Here is an 18,659-nt window from a genome sequence, read left to right as displayed (position 1 = left end):
TGTTGAAATGAAAATAGCTACCTGTGCTTGACACAAAGAAGCAGGAGATAAAAAAGAAAATTTAAATGGAAAGTGGAACTCTTAAATAATTTTCAAAGGTACTCAAATTTCCTTCCTAAAATTATTTCAAGTTCTGTAAGGAAAAGATTGGAGACGTAGCCAGAGTGATTGCATGTGCTAACATTATATGATTTAAGAATATTTCCAAGTTTTACATTTAAAAGTTGTATTGTCCTAATCAAAAGGCCGTATAAACGTCTCTGCTGTCAGAATCAATCTGTAATTCATTACTTTTGTCCTCCAGTTTAATAGTCTTTTATCTACACACACACACAAAAATATAAATATAAAGAGGCACTTTTAAAGACTGCTATATCTGTCTTAGGGTTAAATTGATTGGAACTTTATTGGACACTATATAAAATTGTATTGGGCAATACATTAGAAGATGAGGGAAATTATAATCTACTGGAAAACCCAACAGCATCTAAAGTAGCTTTTCTTGGAACGCATTTGCACCGGTAGTCAGAGAACCAGAAAAATTATTTGCCTTTCCCTGTATTGCATAATGTTAGGAAATTGGACTTTTGTTTTGCACTCACATAGTCATTTGCCTAAGTGAAACATAAGTGCTGAATATGGTAAGTCAGTCAAATGATGTCATTTTGTACTGAGTAATATAAAATGATCATGTGAGGTACAAGAAACAATGAACTGGGGCCTGTACCTTTTTCTGTATAAAGTTTCCCTTTCCAGCTATTTTTAGCTTTTCACCACGTGTCTAACCTTGTCTTTTATTTCGTTTTCACTGGACTACTTACCTAACTTCAGGTTCCATGAAATCCTGAAAGTTCACCCACATGTAAAAAACTCCATGACCAAGACCTATATTTAAAAAGTAGGAGGGAAAGAAGAATCTTTAAAGCTAACCCTAAAAGTGATAAGAGAACTCTGGGGAAATAAATTCAATGAAACACTCTATAATATAATGAAAAAAAGAGAGAAGCTACTAGTGCATGATTCACATGAACCCAGTTTATAACTTATAAATCAAAATCTGTATTGAAAGCTCTTAAAACTGCGTCAGTGTTTAAGGCAAAGCTGGTGAGCATGATCCAACAGGCAGCCATTAGATGACATCCGACTGCAGACCTGGACATCAGACAGTAACGCTGCCATAAAGTGCAGAAATTATTTTAAACTTTTCTTGTTACTGGTATTTGTGAAATGAAATTGTTAGTCTTACTAAAATAATTTTGTTTCATAGACAGGTGTGGCTGTAAGCGTGAGATCATACAGCGATGCTTGCATTTTAGTGTCTAACCAAGAAAGCACTGAGAAATTTAAGACATATGAGTTACTGTGGAGTGTAGTTAGAGAGGCTGCTTTTAGATAATTTCCAGCTGTGATTTGTAAATAACATTTTTCTTTCCCTTCTTGCTCAGGGGTAATTTTATCTTTTTTTCATCTAGAGTGCTTGGCAAAGGAAGCTGTCTTGCTTTAGAGATGGAAAACCTGAGGAATAATGAGATAACGTCGCTTATCCATGATTGCACAGCAATTTAGTGGGAAGAACAAGAAACAGAACCCAACAGAGTTGGTTATAACGTGGCGTTTTCCTTCCTACAAGGAATTCTAAGCTTTTGGAAAAACATTTGTTGAGCTGACAGAAGAAAGGTTAAACCCCAAATTTTCATAGGACGTAAACTGCCCTCTCCTTCTCCTGCCCATCCAAGAGAGCTCCATCTCAGGAGAAACCAGACTGAGTTTTTCAGCTAACCATTTATCTTCTGGAAGGCTTTTTGTCCCCTGGAAAGCAGAGTTGATAGGATACCCCTGGGAAGGCTGCCATAGTCTGAATTCTGTGGCTCTCTGTGGCTCTCTAACTAGGGAGAGAAAAGGTGGTTCTTTTCTCTCTTCTCACCCTGACTTCAGCCCTGTGGTTCTCGGCCTTGAAGATTTTTGTCCATTATATTGACTGTTTCCTGTGAGGAAATTATTCAGAAAGAGTTCACAACCAACTTTAGAACCCTATTCACGTGGCATCTAAAACCACCCCTTAGTTGATCTGAAGTTGATCTGAATAATATTTTGCCTGTTGAGCACCTGGCTTTGTACAGAGCCTGTTGCATTTTTCTTATTCTTCTGTTGCCCACTAGGCCCTAATTAATATTTTTTTTTTTTCCTGGTAAGCCAGGGCCTATGGGTCAGGCTCCCATTGCGATAGATACTATACAAAAATATAGGAAAGACAGAATTCCTGCCCCAGGAGATCATTTGTGCCCTGCAATTTTGCAACATTCAAACAGTTAAAGCAGCTTTTGTTTAATAACATTTAGTAGATCTTGTAAGGAGTAAGGCAGGGCCATCCTTCCATTGGTGGTGTTCTTCTATGTGCTGTTCTGTTCTGATACTGCTACAGAGCTCATTAAATCTTCTTTTTGCAAGGAAGGCCTGAGGGCTATTAATTACTCAGTTTTTCCATATATAAAATGGGCAGAATGCTACTAATCTGTTGACAAGTCTGCAGGAAGCTGTCCAACTGTGAAATGATACTGAAAATTTCATTTTCTCAGAGATATTGTCATCTCCTCACATTTTTATTCTAAATAAGTTAGGAAAGCACTTCTCATTACCATGGAGACTAATATTTTATTGCAAAGATTGTAATTGCAAGCAAGTTTCAAGGTTGCAAGCGGATTTTCCAGAAATCAGGTCAATTGATGAAGTACCTGCACTCAGTGTCGGCTGCTGCAGTGCACATCACTTTCATTCCGAGTCTTATTTACATTCCAAGCCCCAGGGCCCAGCTGCCAGCAAATCAATTGTGGAATTGTTGGGCTGTGATAGATTCTGCAACAGGATAATAAAGGAAAAATAACTTCACTGAAGGGTAAACTTGCTTGCACCTACCCCAGGGTATGTCAGAGCAGCGACGTGTATGCAGGCAGTGACTGCAAAAGAGTTGATGCCCCACAGGATCATATGTTGGCTTACCTATAGCAGGTTGTTCTTGTAACCACACCAAAAGGTAGATGACTCAGTGCATCACAAGTCAAGGCTTGCCTAATAATAAGCATCTCTTGCAATTATTCAGTTTGATTTACCGAGAAAGAAAATCTTGCTGCCTTTTTTTCTCACTTATTTTTTTAACACATAAAAAAAAAAAAAAGGTTAATTAATGTCAAAAAAAAGACAAAAAGAAGAACAAACGGCTCCAGTCTGCAAGCTGGAAGTAAAAATATTAATTACGCACTTGAGTCCCACTCCCTGAGGCAAATATATGGAGAGCTTTCAGCAAGTTTGTCTCTTTGAACTTTCTGTAGAAACCTTCGTGCAGAATCCAAAGACATAAGAGATTTCTTGACTGCATCTTGGTGGAAGGACATTTCCACTCTTGTGTTTTACTTTTGTATTTATTCCCTTCCAACTGAGTCAGAAACTTCAAGAAATCCTTCCACAGATGCAGTGGCCTGCATGCTAAGAATTGATCTAACATAGTCCAGGCATTGGTTATTTTTAAGAAAGGTATCTGTGGCTTTAAAGAACCCTTGACAACCCACATGCATTTGGAGCACTTATATGTTTTTTCAGTATCCACTTGAGGACCCAGTTCTGAAAAGTGCCAAGTGCTCTTGTGTGTGTTGACTTCAGTGGCAGTAGTTGTATTAAAGTGGACCAACACTTTGGTGAGGAAGATGGGAACCAGGCAGAACTGTAGTCCTAGCTAGTATCTGTAGGCATTCACATTATCTTTTAAAGCTTCCTTTTCCAAACGCAATTAGTTTGGAAACCATTTTGCAAGATATCAGCTGTCTCTGAGCGAGTTTGTTCTGTTTCACAGGATCATGCCTTGGTAATGCCATGTCCCTGAGCTCAAAATGCCAACAGTCTGGTGTGCCGCAAGGATGCAGTCCTGTACTCACTTGGCTAAATTATCTCTTGGTACAACACTATAGAGAGATGTCAGAAAATAAGCTTGTGTAGCTTTAATGAACGAACATTTCTGAAGGAGCAAATTAATTCAAAAGGAGAAGTTTTCTGTTCCTATAAGACTATCATGGTGCTTGCTAACAACAGAAATAAATACAGACAAAGACCCTAATATAAGACTGCTAAGCCCATTTGATGCAAAGTGATAAGACAGGGTTTACCTGTATTACTACTCTTAAACTCTGGATTTCATGAGAACTGATACTGGAACTCCATATTCTGAAAATGTATTTTAAAATAGGTTACTTTGTGTTTTATTATCATATCACGTTGGCTGAAATACTGGGCAGTAGTCAACAAATGGTATATTGAAACATGAATAAGAGTCTTATCTCCTCTATGTAGCAGAATGAGAGAGAAAGGGGAAAGTAGAAGATAAAGAGAAAAAAATTGAGACCCAAGGCAATAATTATAGCAGACAATAATTCCAATTATATTGTCCCAGAAAGTTCTATAACATGAATTTTTAAACATTTGCTTTCATGCAGTTGTGGTCCCCTAAATACATGGCAAAAGATTAATTGTTGTTGACTGCAATAATAACAAAAATTTTTGTGCAGCTCACTTGTCCTTATGCTATTGATTTTATATTTCCTTCAGGAACCATTATTTTATGTTTAGGTTCACCAAGTCTCATTCTGGAATGGTGCATTGTAATCCGTATCAAATCTCTTAACTAGTTCAGTAAAGCTGGTTCATACATGATAAGATTTATTTTAAGTATTTATCCATCTTGGAAATAAAAAAATCCAACATCTTTGAGAAAGAATTTCTAAAATAGTTATTAAAAGGCTGCAGACTTCTTCTGAACGGTAGATGGAAAAGGATTTATTAAGGTTGTATAGGGTCAAAACATATTGATGTAGTTATAGCAGTGGCTTCCCATGCTGTTGTACACTCAATCGTTTTGGCAAAGGGATTTCAGCTTCTCGAGCATTGAAGCTGCTGGCACCAATCATGTGCACTACCTTCACACATCATTGCATCCATCCTAAAGCTGAGAGATGAGCAATAAACTCCCTAGTTTCAGCTTGATTTTTATCAGTGCAGCATTACCCCTTCCTGCTTATGGTCTTGATTGTCTAATGAGGAAAGAAAAAGGAACATGCAGAGAAGGGAGGACATCTTCCCAATGGCTAACTTTCCTCTTGCTCTAAATTCCCCTGTGTGGCTCTGCTGGCTACAAGTAGACACTAATGAGACAAACCTTATTAGGCTACCATGAACTCCCACCACAAAAATCAAAACTCATTTTTGGAATCCCACGCAAATAGCGCCCCTCTAGGCCATTCACTTTTATCATCACCTTTGTTTTGGTTTGTTTTGCTCTTGAAGGTATGGTGAGATTTCACATCAAGCCATCTGTCTGATTCAAAAGGTATGTTTCTCACAGAAAGGATCTTTTCTGCATGTTGTCACGTCTATGGCATTATATCATTGGTAGTAATAATATCACTCCTTCTTTTTCTTGTTTTCTTACTATATTGAAATTGTGGGATGGCTTATTTTGGAACAAGGTAACAGCCCTCAGCCAAAGTATGCTGATGCTAGATAAGTTGCTCTCTGTACACCCATTTCTTGAAGGAGCCAGCTCTCACCTTCAATCTGATACAAAACCAGGACTAAGAGCTTGGGTGGACATGCTTCATTTGGCAAAATTTAATATTTCCACCAACCTATATCTAATTTTCATGCTAAAAATTTCAGCGAAGACAGGCTGACCTGGAGAAAGTTCAGTGTGCTAACCATATGGTTATTGTTCTATTTATGCAAAAATACTTTATTTTATAGAATTAGTGGAATTATCAAGACACAATTGTTATCATCTTCCCCCAAACTAAAATTTTTTAACCTTTGGTTTAGATAATTTAACAGCCTAAATAAACAAACTACCATGTAAATTGTACTTGAATAATTCCTATACCTATTTCTCCTATGAGCAGCAAACAATTTAAAACATATGAATAAAATTGTTCCCAGTTATTTGCTAATTCTTTAAACACAGAAACAACAGCAACAGTTTGTTACAAAAACAACTAATTGAGGAGCTGCTTTCTACAGGTACATCTAGATCTTGTAGGCAGATGTATGGTCCATTTAGGCATTCTAGGCTCTTCCCAAGGGTGCGTTGCTGTCACATCACACAAGTTGTGGCTCAAGGGAGATCTAGAGCATCAAAATTGCCTGCTTTAGATATGTATATGAGCTTCATCTTCGTTGCTGATGATTCTCAGGTTTTGGAAGTAGAAGACCTTGCTTTGCCTGCTAAAAACTGTAGTGAATTATATATTATTCTTTTTTAAACATGCAAAAGCCTAATCACTGTGAATCCATTCAGTATTGTTTGACAGTGTGTATTGCTAGTAATAATTAAGTCATATCTTAGCAAGAAAAGCTTCCTCATAGGAGGTCCCCAAGGGCCACTTAAGATGGTGATGGTGTGTACTCACTGGAGAAAAACTATCAAGGTCAATTGGAGTACTTGAAGAAATCCTTATCAGTATGAATAAGGATAGATAAGGAGTCCACACTCAAATTTGGGAGATTTAAGTAGTATTTTAAAATGCCATTTAAATGCAGATTTATCATCATTCTTGTATCTCCTGAAGTTAATTACGTCTCTGATTTGAGTGTGCCATACAGCAGGGTGACAATTACCTTTTTTTTTTTTTCCATAAGCTTATTGCTGGAAGGGTTCTATGAAAACACCTCTTGGATTTTATTTTTCAGGACTAGAGGAAAGAAAAAGCAACTGATCATGAAAACAATGTTCCTGTTTCTGAATTCAGCTTGCTATTTTTTGCATTGGATTTATTGTTCTGAGTTCAGCCCTGTGCTAGTCGAGCAAAATCCCACATCAGCAAAGATTATATATGTAAAAATAAGGCTGAAAAAAAAATCAGCTATTTTATTGGCATAGAGCTATATTAATGTATGATATGAACAGAGTAATCCCTACCTGTAGCACTTTCACAAAGCTGAGAAGAAAGGGAGAAGGCATGGCTTATCAGAGGGGGCCAGTATGTCAGGTGTGTAATTTACAGTAGAACAAGGTACCAAATAGGTAAAGTAGGTGACAGCAGCTGAAGTGTATGTAAATGTATTTGTGTGTGACATATTTATACATAGACATGCACACATATATACACATATACATTTTTATATTTATATACACATATGAGTGACTGTAATGACTGCTTAAAACATCTTCTCTGGAAACTTGCTTGGAGGGGAGTAAAAGCAGCTTTTTAACCATCTCTGGATAACTTCATTGTTATTTTTGAGCATAGGCCATACTTCTGTTCTTTTCTGTTGTATTCATAGAGTACACTGCAGTTTTTGTGACTTTGGCATTTTGACATTAGAGATTTCAAGCTGCTTCATTGCAAGAGGGTGGAAGTTTTGGGGCTCTCAGAACTCAGTTTCGGAGAATTGGATTTGTACTGCTAGACCCAGCTGAAGATCTCCTGCAGTACGGAGAGTGCTTGTTGGTATAACAGGAGAACAGGATAGTGGCTGGAGAGCAGAGCAAAACACTTACTTGCGCAGTAAGTGTATCCTTAAGACTGCATCCATTTTTTCTTCTGTCTTGTTAAGCTTTGAATTTAGTAGAAGTCTAGAAGGGCTGTAGGGGAACTTATGCACAAATATATGAAAAGCCAGAGAATAGTTTTGGCTAACTGAGGTCAGAGGTAAGCATGATGACTTGGTTTCTCTTTGTATATACATATACATACACATACACATATACATACCATATACATACACATGTTTGGTCCCTACGCAATATGTTTTGTTATAAAAGGCAAAGTTGAGGCAAGTCCTGCTCCACTGAAAAGCAGTGTATACATTCCTATGGGCTTTCAGTGGGCTGAGGTTTTCAAAGACAGCTTTGATAAACTACATAGAGAGAAAAGACATGTCATATTTGACTTTTAGCAGTATACTTACAATAAAAACACGTAACAGATATATACATTATTGAACCAACTAACAGTGAAGCTATTTTTGACTTGTACATTTAAATATGGCACATATGCAAAGTGTTTCCGTGACTTCTCCCAAAAGATAACCCAGTATTTTAGAGGGATAAACAAAATGTCCAGCCACCCACTAGATGGTGGCAAGGAGCATAGTTAGGTAAAATTGTATTTACAGCAGTGTATGTATTATCTTTTTAGGAGCAGAATAAGACTAATCTGCCATGAGATTCTCCCCCATAGGTAGATGTTAGATCTAATTCTGGTGAACAATAGGAAAGTCTTTGTAGTGGTGGTCTAGGACAATAGATTTGCCCAGTTAGCCATGCTGTAGAGAAGCAAGAAAAGGAATAGTTGGGGTGGGGGTGCTAAACAGTACAAACACTGTTACAGCTGAGATACCCCACCAACAAAAATATTTCACAGTGGTAGTTGTGTTACAGAGCTGCAAAAGGGCACTGATATCTTCTGAGAAACAGAACACACATGGCAGCAAATCTTTCTTGTTCCTAAGACAGGAGAGTGATTCTGGTGAGTGAGAATACCAAAACAAAAGCTGTGCGACAGCTGAAGTACCTGCCTGTGTCTTCCCTGTCACTGACCTGTGCTGCATTTCATTAGTTCCCTTCAGTAGTGGCAGATGAGGGCCCTCACAGATACACAGTCAAAACCGCCAGCAGTGAAGCTAAACTAACTCCTTCCTAGAAGGCATTATGCATAGCCCACCTAGAACACCATGTTCCTCGTTTGTTGCCATAGGGGTGGTGATATTAAGGGAAGCTATAAGCAGGAAACAATCTGTAGCTGATTTCTGAAAAGGTAATGCTTAACACAGAAGACACCTTTACCATCTGCATGTCCTATTATAAAAACAAGACAGCTCCTACAAAAGGATCCTGGTGTTCCATGTGTGTTATACATATATCTGCTGCAAAGGGCTAGTTTGTATACATTGCTGTCAGATTTGGTTGCCTGTTTGTGAACATAGCTACCAAAGTGCTGAGGGATCAGCAGAATTTAACAGCAGCATTTTGCTTGCAGTTATAAATAGAACAGGGGTCCGCCCCAGCATGGTATCTGGATCATAAATAACAAAACAGCATACAAAAGCTACCCAAGAGGCAGAGTATCTGCTGTTCCATTTGGTGAGGATTGGCTGCTGCAACCACTGACAGAGGCTGAATATAAGCAAACTCAGTCTCACATTGTTTAAGAGAAAGGATGTGCATTGGTGGAAGATTTTGTTTGCTATCTCCTACAGAAGAATAAAATGCATAGTAAATGATACAAGGAAATATACTGTACGTGAAAGTACTTTGTCTTAACCCTTAAGAAAATGTTTGCTAAGGGTTCCCAGATTTTGGTTCAATAGAAAAGACCACAGTAAACTTTTAGGTGTCTTTATAGACATGTAAAATTTTCCTCATTGCTCCAAGAAATATGGAAAAGCAAGCTGTCTGAGAGTGGTACTTTCTCACTATCAAATGACTAATTAAATTAGTGAGTTCAATCATGAAAGAGGGGAGAGTATATTAGAGAGAGAAAGAGCAATGGTGGACCATGTAATTCTTCAAGAAGGGGAGAATTCTTCTGACTCCACTTTAGATACCTACAATGCTGTCTTAAGTCCTCATCTCTCCAGTGAGTGACTAATAGAAAAGCTGGATACTGCCCTCCTACTATCCACGCAACATATTTTGGCACAAGTGGAGCTGAGAGTGATCTCACCATTTATCCCATTATAGGATGCTGGGTAGAGCACTGTCCTGTCTTCTTCCTTCCCATGTTGCAAGCTGCATCTTTAATCTGGATGATAGCTCATCCCCCATATCTGTGTGTGTCCTTACTAGTATAGACACTCTATATTTACCCCAGCTTTACAGTATGGCTCTTTTTACTAGAAAACTTATCCAACGTTACACATTAGCTGCCATGTAAATTTGGTCTGCTATGGTCTGTCTGCTTAATGATTTCTTCCATTTGATTACCTTCCTATACAACAGGTACTAACAGAGCATCCCTATCTTCTGTTTGAGGCCTTATAGCACCAAGTTTACCCAGAAATAACCAAGTTTGATTTTTAAAAGAAATAATACTTTTCTTCATATAGTTTTTAAACTACCAGTGATGTACAGAGCCAGCAAATAAAAGTCTCTATAGATTGCCTGTCTGGAACACCTTATGTTTAAAGCTCTTGTAATGTTTTTCCTAGCACACAATTCAAGTACATTAAGAAAGACTGACACTTGCAGTCACACATAATTAGGTCAAACAAAAACATCTATAGGATGATGAAGAATGAATTAGGAAGCTCTCTGCTTCAATGACAACTGCTGGTTAAAGTCACAAGGGCTATACCTAGCCCTCAATTCCACTCTGCGTCAACAGCAATCCGGAAAATGTTGTCCAGGCCCTTTATCATACACAAAATTAAAGAGTAACACCACCACCCACCCACCCTCCCCCCAAAAAACCCGAAAAAGGAAAAAAGAGAATCAGAAAATAACAAGCGCTTGCTTATTCTTACCAGTAACAGAAATGCTATTCTGACTGTGCTGCCCCACTGGATTGAATGAACGAGGACCATATTGGACATTAAACCAGACTGTGTCTTCTGAATGAGCCTTCAAAGACGTTTATGTTGCTAAGTCTCAAATATATAGCATGATGCAAGTCACACTGCTAAATATTCTTAAAGGTACAGAAGAGACTAAGCTGTAAATTTGCTATTGCCCTCCTTTAAGTTTAGGTCTGATTTAGATCTAAAACGCTGAATCACAATCATTTATTCTTACACAGCTCCTAAAAAGGATAGGGATTTTCTTTCTGCAGTGGGAACCCTGCCAAGGCATAACATTTCCAACAGGCGTTTGTTTCCAGACCTCGACCAAGTATGTCTACATGATGTGTTGAGAGCAAATCAGTGGCTTGAGGGCAGACTGTCAAGACTGCATTTGTGAGTCATGCAGACCAGCCTGTCAGTGTGAACTCAGCAGCACATACCCTGCACATCCTTCAGAAGCCTACATTTTCTCTTGTGTTTGCTTGATCGGCTTACCTGGGGATACATGGACAAGAGGAGCAGGAAGCTATTGTGTATACAGTAAATGAATGGAAGGCAGAACATATCACGCTCACAAGTGTTGTTCTTACACAGCATTATAGACAAAAATGTTGTCTTGTTTAACCACCACACTTTTTTTTACAGTTATGTGCCTGATATTCATTTCATGCCTGTTCTCCAGCTTCAGAGTGTTTTCTGGTTATAGTCAGGCTATGCAGAGTGAGTGGTTCTTTTCATATGCCTTACCTTTGGTGAAGATTGCACCCCTTTAGAAAGTTCCTGCTTAAAAATGTTATCCTGATTGTCTCAGAATTTACAATTTCTCAAGGCAAGCAATGTCACTCTGGAAATGATGGTACCTTTTCAGATTGGTAGAATTGCAAAATCTTGCAGTACACAAAGTGTCCTGTTCATTCTTTTTCCTCTCTGCTGGAACTGCTCCTGAAGATGTGGAGTAGAGTTTTGAATCGTCCCTTCTGAGAAGACCATCAGATGACAGACAGCAGTAAATTTATGTCACTTGAAATGGAGTTCATGTAACTGAACACACATAGCTCTTTATCTACATCTGAGCTACTCGTTCTGGGCTTCTTTATAGTCAACAGGAAGAAAAATAGACATCCCTAGATCCCCAGACTTATTTTAGAGATTTGCATTAATAGAAGCTGACTCCTAATCTAACAAAGTCTGTCTCCTTTGACACTAGAAACTATATGTCAGTTCTCAGGCATGAGATCCTCCCAAAGAGAATTCCAGGAGCCAGCCCCTGACAAAAGCCTCTCAGTGTAACAGACTTCTTAGTTTTTACTTAAAATCTTAAATACATGATACAATAAGCATATAAAAAATAATGCAATACAGATTAAGTATTCATATCTTCAATAACATGAAATGCATTAACAATAATTATGACAATAATAACTGAGGGAGAAAAACAAATTAAAAGGACAAAATAGAAGTTTTAATTCAAAATGTACATTTTACCCAAAATATCATTATTAGGTAGTTAAACTATTGTTTACAAATTTTACCTAAACTTTAAAGAGGGGCTTGGGAGAGTCTGCAGATGGAAACCGCAGCCTGAGCACTGATTCAATAGTGAAGAAATACTGCTGCAAAGCATAATTCTTCTTTTATTTTTTTATCTCTGATATAAAATCAGCTTAATATATATAATAAGATATTATCAATACTAAATTATATTAGTCTATATAAGGTGGACGAGTGAATCTACTGATAACACGAAACTGTCTCTTACATGAGCTAAATGTTAAAAAGCTCATTTGTGAATGAGCTTCTCTGGTTTTGCTCATAGGAAGCTCTGACACATTTCTTGAATGTGAATGTTCTCACTACCGATTTTTTCTGGTCATCTGATTTCTCAAATAAAATTTTCATCCATGTATTGTTACAGAGCTACTTATATTATTAACTCATAGTATTTAATAAACTAGGGCCTGATATATGAATTAAGATTTATTGTTGGGTCTACAGAAGCCTCCAGATGCTGCACTTCATACCTGCCACCTATTTCTGTAATACTTCTGAATCAAACCACAGATCCAAAGCCTTGAGGGTGGTTGAATGGGGAAAGCCATCCAAAATCACTCCACATCATATAAAATTTTGCTGTTCAGTCTCATCTTTCATTTTAACACCAGTTACATATGTGATCTTGAACATCATTTACTTTCCCTCTCGAGTCCAAACCCCTGTGGATAATTTCAGCTACTTGCACTCCAACACTGGTCCAAAATCCATTGGCTTCAGCAAGAGCTTTTCAGCTGACTTTCAAATGAGCTTTGGATCAGGCCCTTGGTAAATATGGATCACATACAGGGGAAAATAGTTTCCTAGGACATTCTCTGCCAGGATTCTCCATTTACCGTTACATTTTATAATGGTAGCCTCTTCAGCTTTTCTCTCAGAAATTGCTTCAGATCAGTTGAAAGACATTTTTCTCTTGTTAATAAAAACACATTTAAAATATCTCTTGCAATCTGGCCTGCTGTTACCAGCTGCAAAGTATGCTATTACATTATGCATGCTTCTTGACTGTTCAGAGTATGAAAAAACCCACCCTACTGTAGTCTATTAATGATTTTAACGTTATGCTAAATGTTTGCAGTTTATTATTTCTGATAAATATGGCAATCTAGTGATATTTACACATTCATAATATGTGTTGTTAATAAGGATACCTATTTGGTATTAATAAAGTCAATTTGAAATGAATTTACTAAGCATCAGAGAGATCATTTTCTAGTGCATCTGTTTGCAAAGAGGCTTCACATTAAAGAGGAGCTGGGTAGTGGAGATCGCTTACTGCTCTTGGGTCATGTGTTACTGAGTAATTTTATATGCTCCCCCTTTCATGTTTATGGATTTTGATAACTGTTGTGATTCACTGAATGTAAAATGAATGCTTAACTGCATTTATTACCTTTAGTAGTTATTTGAATTTTGATTCTAAAGACACACAACTTAGGAGTTATACATGAAACATTTAGTAATGAATCTCTTGTGTTCCAAACTTCTGGCATTGGTTGGGCATAACTTTTAGAATATCCAGCACTTTACCAGAAAATATAAAACATAAATATAAAGACAAGAAGATCAATATTATATAATATATAATTATGTATTAATAAACATATAATAATAAATCATAGAATCACAGAATCATAGAATGGTTTGGGTTGGAAGATCATCAAGTTCCAACCCCCCTGCCATGGGCAGGGACACCTCCCACTAGACCAGGTTGCTCAAAGCCCCATCCTGCCTGGTCTTGAACATCTGCAGGGATGTGGCATCCACAGCTTCTTTGGGCAACCTGTTCCAGTGCCTCACTGCCCTCACACTAAAGAATTTCTTCCTAAGATCTAATCTAAATCTCCCCTCTTTCAGTTTAAAACTGTTACCCTTCATCCTATCGCTACACTCCCTCTTAAAGAGTCCCTTCCCATCTTTCCTGTAAAGATCAGAATGAATGCACAGAAAATGGAAATAACTTCTTCGCAGATAGAAAGAAAACACATGAGGTTAATTTATTCCAGGTGAAAGAAAGTATTGAGCAACAATGGACCTACTAGTGTAACATCAACAGTATGCAAGATAAAATTATGATGGAAAGAATAATTTTCCTTTTTTTTTTTTTTTTTTCCCAAGCGAATTTTATGTTGGAATAACTGAATTTGTTTTTTTGGAAAACATATTTTATACAGCAGAGATATATGAAAGATCTAATTTGCTTGGTAACAAATGATGGGATTCATCTGACTAAATGCACGTGTTCGCTCTGGAGACATCTATTTCTATAGTAGTCACCCTGTGCTCCCTTTTTAGCAATGCCAAAAAATAATTCCTTTTAGGGTATGATTCATCCCATCCTAAAGTAAATGTCTAAAATAAGTCAGATGAATCACACCTACAAGTGCTTTTTTCTCTCCATTGACTGTAAAGTTAGTCAGGGGTGACTAGCTTAGCTGTAGATGACCACCCTAAAGACATCTGAAGTTAAATGGGAGTTATCCCACTGAGACAGACTAATTTATGAGTAAAGCATCTGAAATGATGCCCGTAGGAAAGTGCTCATTAATAAGACAGAGGTACGAACTTTAAGATAGTTAGGGAGCTGTTTAAAGTGAAGAAGAAAATGGGCAGTGTTGAAAAAAAGATGTAATGGTTTGAAGGGAACTACTAGAAGCATTTTTCATGAATCAGCCTTGGAGTGCATCTTAGTATTTTCTTTAATGATTTTGGCATGAGAAGTAGGATTGAACTAATAATATCTGATATGGAACTGGGTCATACTGTCGATAAAGAAGAGAACTAGGATGTCACAGGAAAAATTAGATAACCTTGAGGACAGAACAGTGGGAATGGGTTGAAATTTAATACAACAAAGTACAAATATTGCAGTAAGGGAAAAATCTGAAAAATTGGCTAAGTGCCTAAAGGGTATATTGAAAGAGCGTAGATGTCTAATTTTAATAGAAAAATTAAAAAAAAAATAAAAATCCGTTTACTCATCTGTGTGCCTAAAAAGCAATTGATCCTTTGATTTTCTAATGAAAATGAATTATATGCTTAAAGTTTTTTCTGTTCTGCATAGCTAAGAGTACTGCTACTGTGGCTGAACTGAACATTTGGGACCTTATTCCCTGCCTGGGCTTCTTTGGGAGTTACAGTCTAAGGTCCCTGAAGATTGCAGTCTTTCTAAGCATTTTCTAGTTACACCAAACGAATTAACAGTCAGTATTGCTATATCTCAAAATCATCAGATAGAAGCAGAATAGACAAGCCTGTTTTCTGGTCAGTGACATAGTTGCTTGCATGTCTGAGAGATATGCAGCCCAACCAATGCAGAACTTAACCATCCGGTTATGAGAAAGACACTCTTCATTCTTCAGGGTCAGCAAAGAATTCAGGAGCCAGCGAGGTCAAAAGAGTATGCTAGGAGTCTCTTGCTTGCCAGCACTGGTTTTTGCCAAGGAAACAGAGGACCTAGATGTGGCTTTACGTTTTTGGGGTTTTTTTTAATCATGACTGCTTCACTCGGGGAAGTGCTGACAGAAACCCAGATGACTGTGATTCCAGTTCAGTGCTATTGCTGCTTGGTCACTCCCTGTTACTTGCTTGAGCAGTGGCTCGCCTGTACTAGTTGATGAGGGGCTAAAGTTCCCTTCTGCCAATAGGCAGTTACAAACCTGAACCCTGATTGCTGTGGGAAAAATAAAACTCAAGTCTCCTATTGATCTGATAAATGTTCTAATAATTAATCTGTTCCTGAAGTCAGACAAATAGTTTCATGGCCATCTTTTCAACCTGACAAGCCAATGGCAGTGAGAGTCATCTCATTGAAATGTTGCCCAGACAGGTTGTAGATGCCCCATGCCAGGAACCGTGGTGAATACTCTGTACTACTCTGGCATGGCATCCTTCTCTGTAAATGGCATGGAGGAAAAAGTGCAACATCTGAATCTCAGCTCCTTTATAAAACTCTCATTCCTTCTTCCCGGAAGAGATGAATCCTACTTTAATTTACAAATTGTTGACATGAAGCATCAGCTTCAAATTGATGAGCTAGAATTCTGTGCCCCAGAAGTTAATTGGAAGGAAACTAACCTTTTATTTTTCCACATAAGGCTCTGTTTTCTTAAGCAGAACATTTTAGTGCCCTATTCTTTGTCATAATCTTTTCAGTGTCAGAACTCATTTTTTCAATCAATCACCTGCAGGCAGTAGGGGCAATGATTTTGTTGCATGATGATTTATGAGGGTGAACAAAGAATGACTTGTTTCATATGGCTTGTATTTCAGAAAATTCTGAAGGCTGAAAGTAACCCAAGAAGTGAGCATACAGAAAATGATGCCTCTGGTGTTTAAAACAAACCAAACCAAAACAAATCAAAACAAAACAATCCTTCAACAAATTTAAAAGCAAGAGAAACAAAACCAGAACAAGGACAATCGTAATTTATGTGCCTTTCTGACTGATGATTCATACTCACCCCTGCTGGGTATATATTTTGGAGAAGAATTTAGAATGTCTCAAGCTATTTTCCTTCTTTTGTTCACTTCTCATCTGTATCACCAAACATCCCTACTGTGTGTTTTGGTTCTGAGGAGGAGGGGATTCTGTAGCTCTGTGTGAATGCCTTGGATGGGGGCCAGCTATCACTGCAAGAATAGGAATAGATTATATTTAATGCCTTTTTCTTGTTCTTTTTAACTCCACATCACTCCTGACATTGTTACACCAGAATTCAGAGAAGCTAGCCACCTTTTGTGTTATGTTACAATAGAAGTCTGGTTAAATTTCTTTTTTCTTTTTCTCCACTGTCATTTGCCATTTTATTTCCTTCTCACAACTCATCAGTTTTTCAGCAAGGCTTAGGTAAAAATTTTAACATACTTTGTTACTCTTATCAGGCCTTTTGCAATGCCAGCTATTCCCATGAATTCTGAAAATTTGGACTTTCTCCAGGAGAATGGACTGAAGTATTGGAGAAGGTCAGTGAAACATCATATTTCATTTTACACTGCTACGCTGAACACAACTGCTCCGCTCTCACTTTTTCTGTGGTAGTTGCTCTTCACCGTAAGCTGTAGACCTCAAGCTGATAAAGGGAGCTGAACTTTCAGAAGAAGGTGAAGACACAAGCTGCTGTTGCTATCATCAGTTGCAGGGGAAGCTAGGTTGTTCCTGGCTGTGGGCAGCAGATGTTCATGAAGTAACTGCCAAAGCAGTGTTTGGGGAAACAAAACATGTGTTACTTGGCACCAGAATATTAGGGAAGCCAATAGGTTGTCCACTTCTTCACTCAACACAGTGACATACAATGAAGTGAAAGATGAGACTGTGCAGTCCCTAAATCCAGCAGAGAATAAAGACCTAGGAATGATTTCCCAGACCTGTCAATTGTGCATCCTGTGCAAAAGCTGAATGGAAATTCTTCCAACCTAGTGTGGTGCATGTATAATGCATGGAAAAAAACCCTTAAAGTGTTAGTGTATATATAAAAATTGCCAGTTGTCCTCTGGTACAGAAGAGTGCCCTTTTTCCCCTTCCCTATGCTGACTATATAACTTCTTACTCTTAAGAACACTTGACAATCAGAACCGTGTTTTATCCAGGTAGCTGGTTCTGTTCTATTCACGCATGGCGTGTCAGAATAGAAAGTTGTAACTTGTTTAAGATCTTCTTTCCTCAAAATGCTTTTAAAGCGTACTTGGAAGTAAAAGGTTCCATTTGGCTTCACTTTTTTAACACCACCATTAAACCTAAAACTGGAATAAAAACAAATCGGTTGACTGTAATTTTTAAAGTGCTAATAAAGCTGGAAAATTCAGAACTAGGATTTGATGCCCAGGGTAAGTACTGCAGAAGTTTCCAAGCAGCAGCTAGCCTTATGTAATAGCTCTGGGGATTTACCTTGTCTCCTAAAGGGAAAAAGCCTTTTCAATAAAAGTTGAATAAATTAAATAAAATTAGAGATCTTCAGCGTACTTTTTTAGCACCAAAGAAGGTCTTCTAGCTTCAGATTGATGCTAAAAGGGATTCACCATCCATATACTTTCTTCTATCTCAATGCCTTAAATGACTTCACATCCCTCCTTAATATAGCCTTGGACATATGTTTTTAATCAGCAGTTGGTTTGTGCTTCAGTGAAAGGATTTTTCCTTGATTTTTGTAACCTTAACTTTGTATCATTTGGCCAGTGGTAGGAAGCTCATGTGCCAGCCTGACAAACCACAGAGGTTCTGAAGTTGCCATAGGAGGTTTCTTCTAAAATAGATGTCACGTTTCTTTCAGCTGTGATCGCTTCGAACTGAATCAGTGCCCCAGCAATCTCTCAGGAGTGTAAAAATATCTGAAAGCTCCTTTAGTAAATATTTTGTGCTTCATGCATGAGGAAATGAGAAAAATGTGTTAAAACCAAAGAAACAGGCTTTGTTTTCATTTTGGGATGTTGGGTCTAAGTGGGGAAGGAGGGCATGTCTGCATTAATTATGAAGAAAAGCCTAATTTATTTTACCCAAACATAAGCTGTATAAAAATCAGTTCTTCAGTCTGTCAGGGCGTTGTGTGGGCCAGTGGCTCCATGGGGACTGGGAA

The sequence above is a fragment of the Numenius arquata genome, chromosome 1, assembly GCF_964106895.1.
Source record: "Numenius arquata chromosome 1, bNumArq3.hap1.1, whole genome shotgun sequence".
In the NCBI taxonomy this organism is placed as follows: domain Eukaryota; kingdom Metazoa; phylum Chordata; class Aves; order Charadriiformes; family Scolopacidae; genus Numenius; species Numenius arquata.
This window is presented reverse-complemented; position numbering follows the sequence as displayed.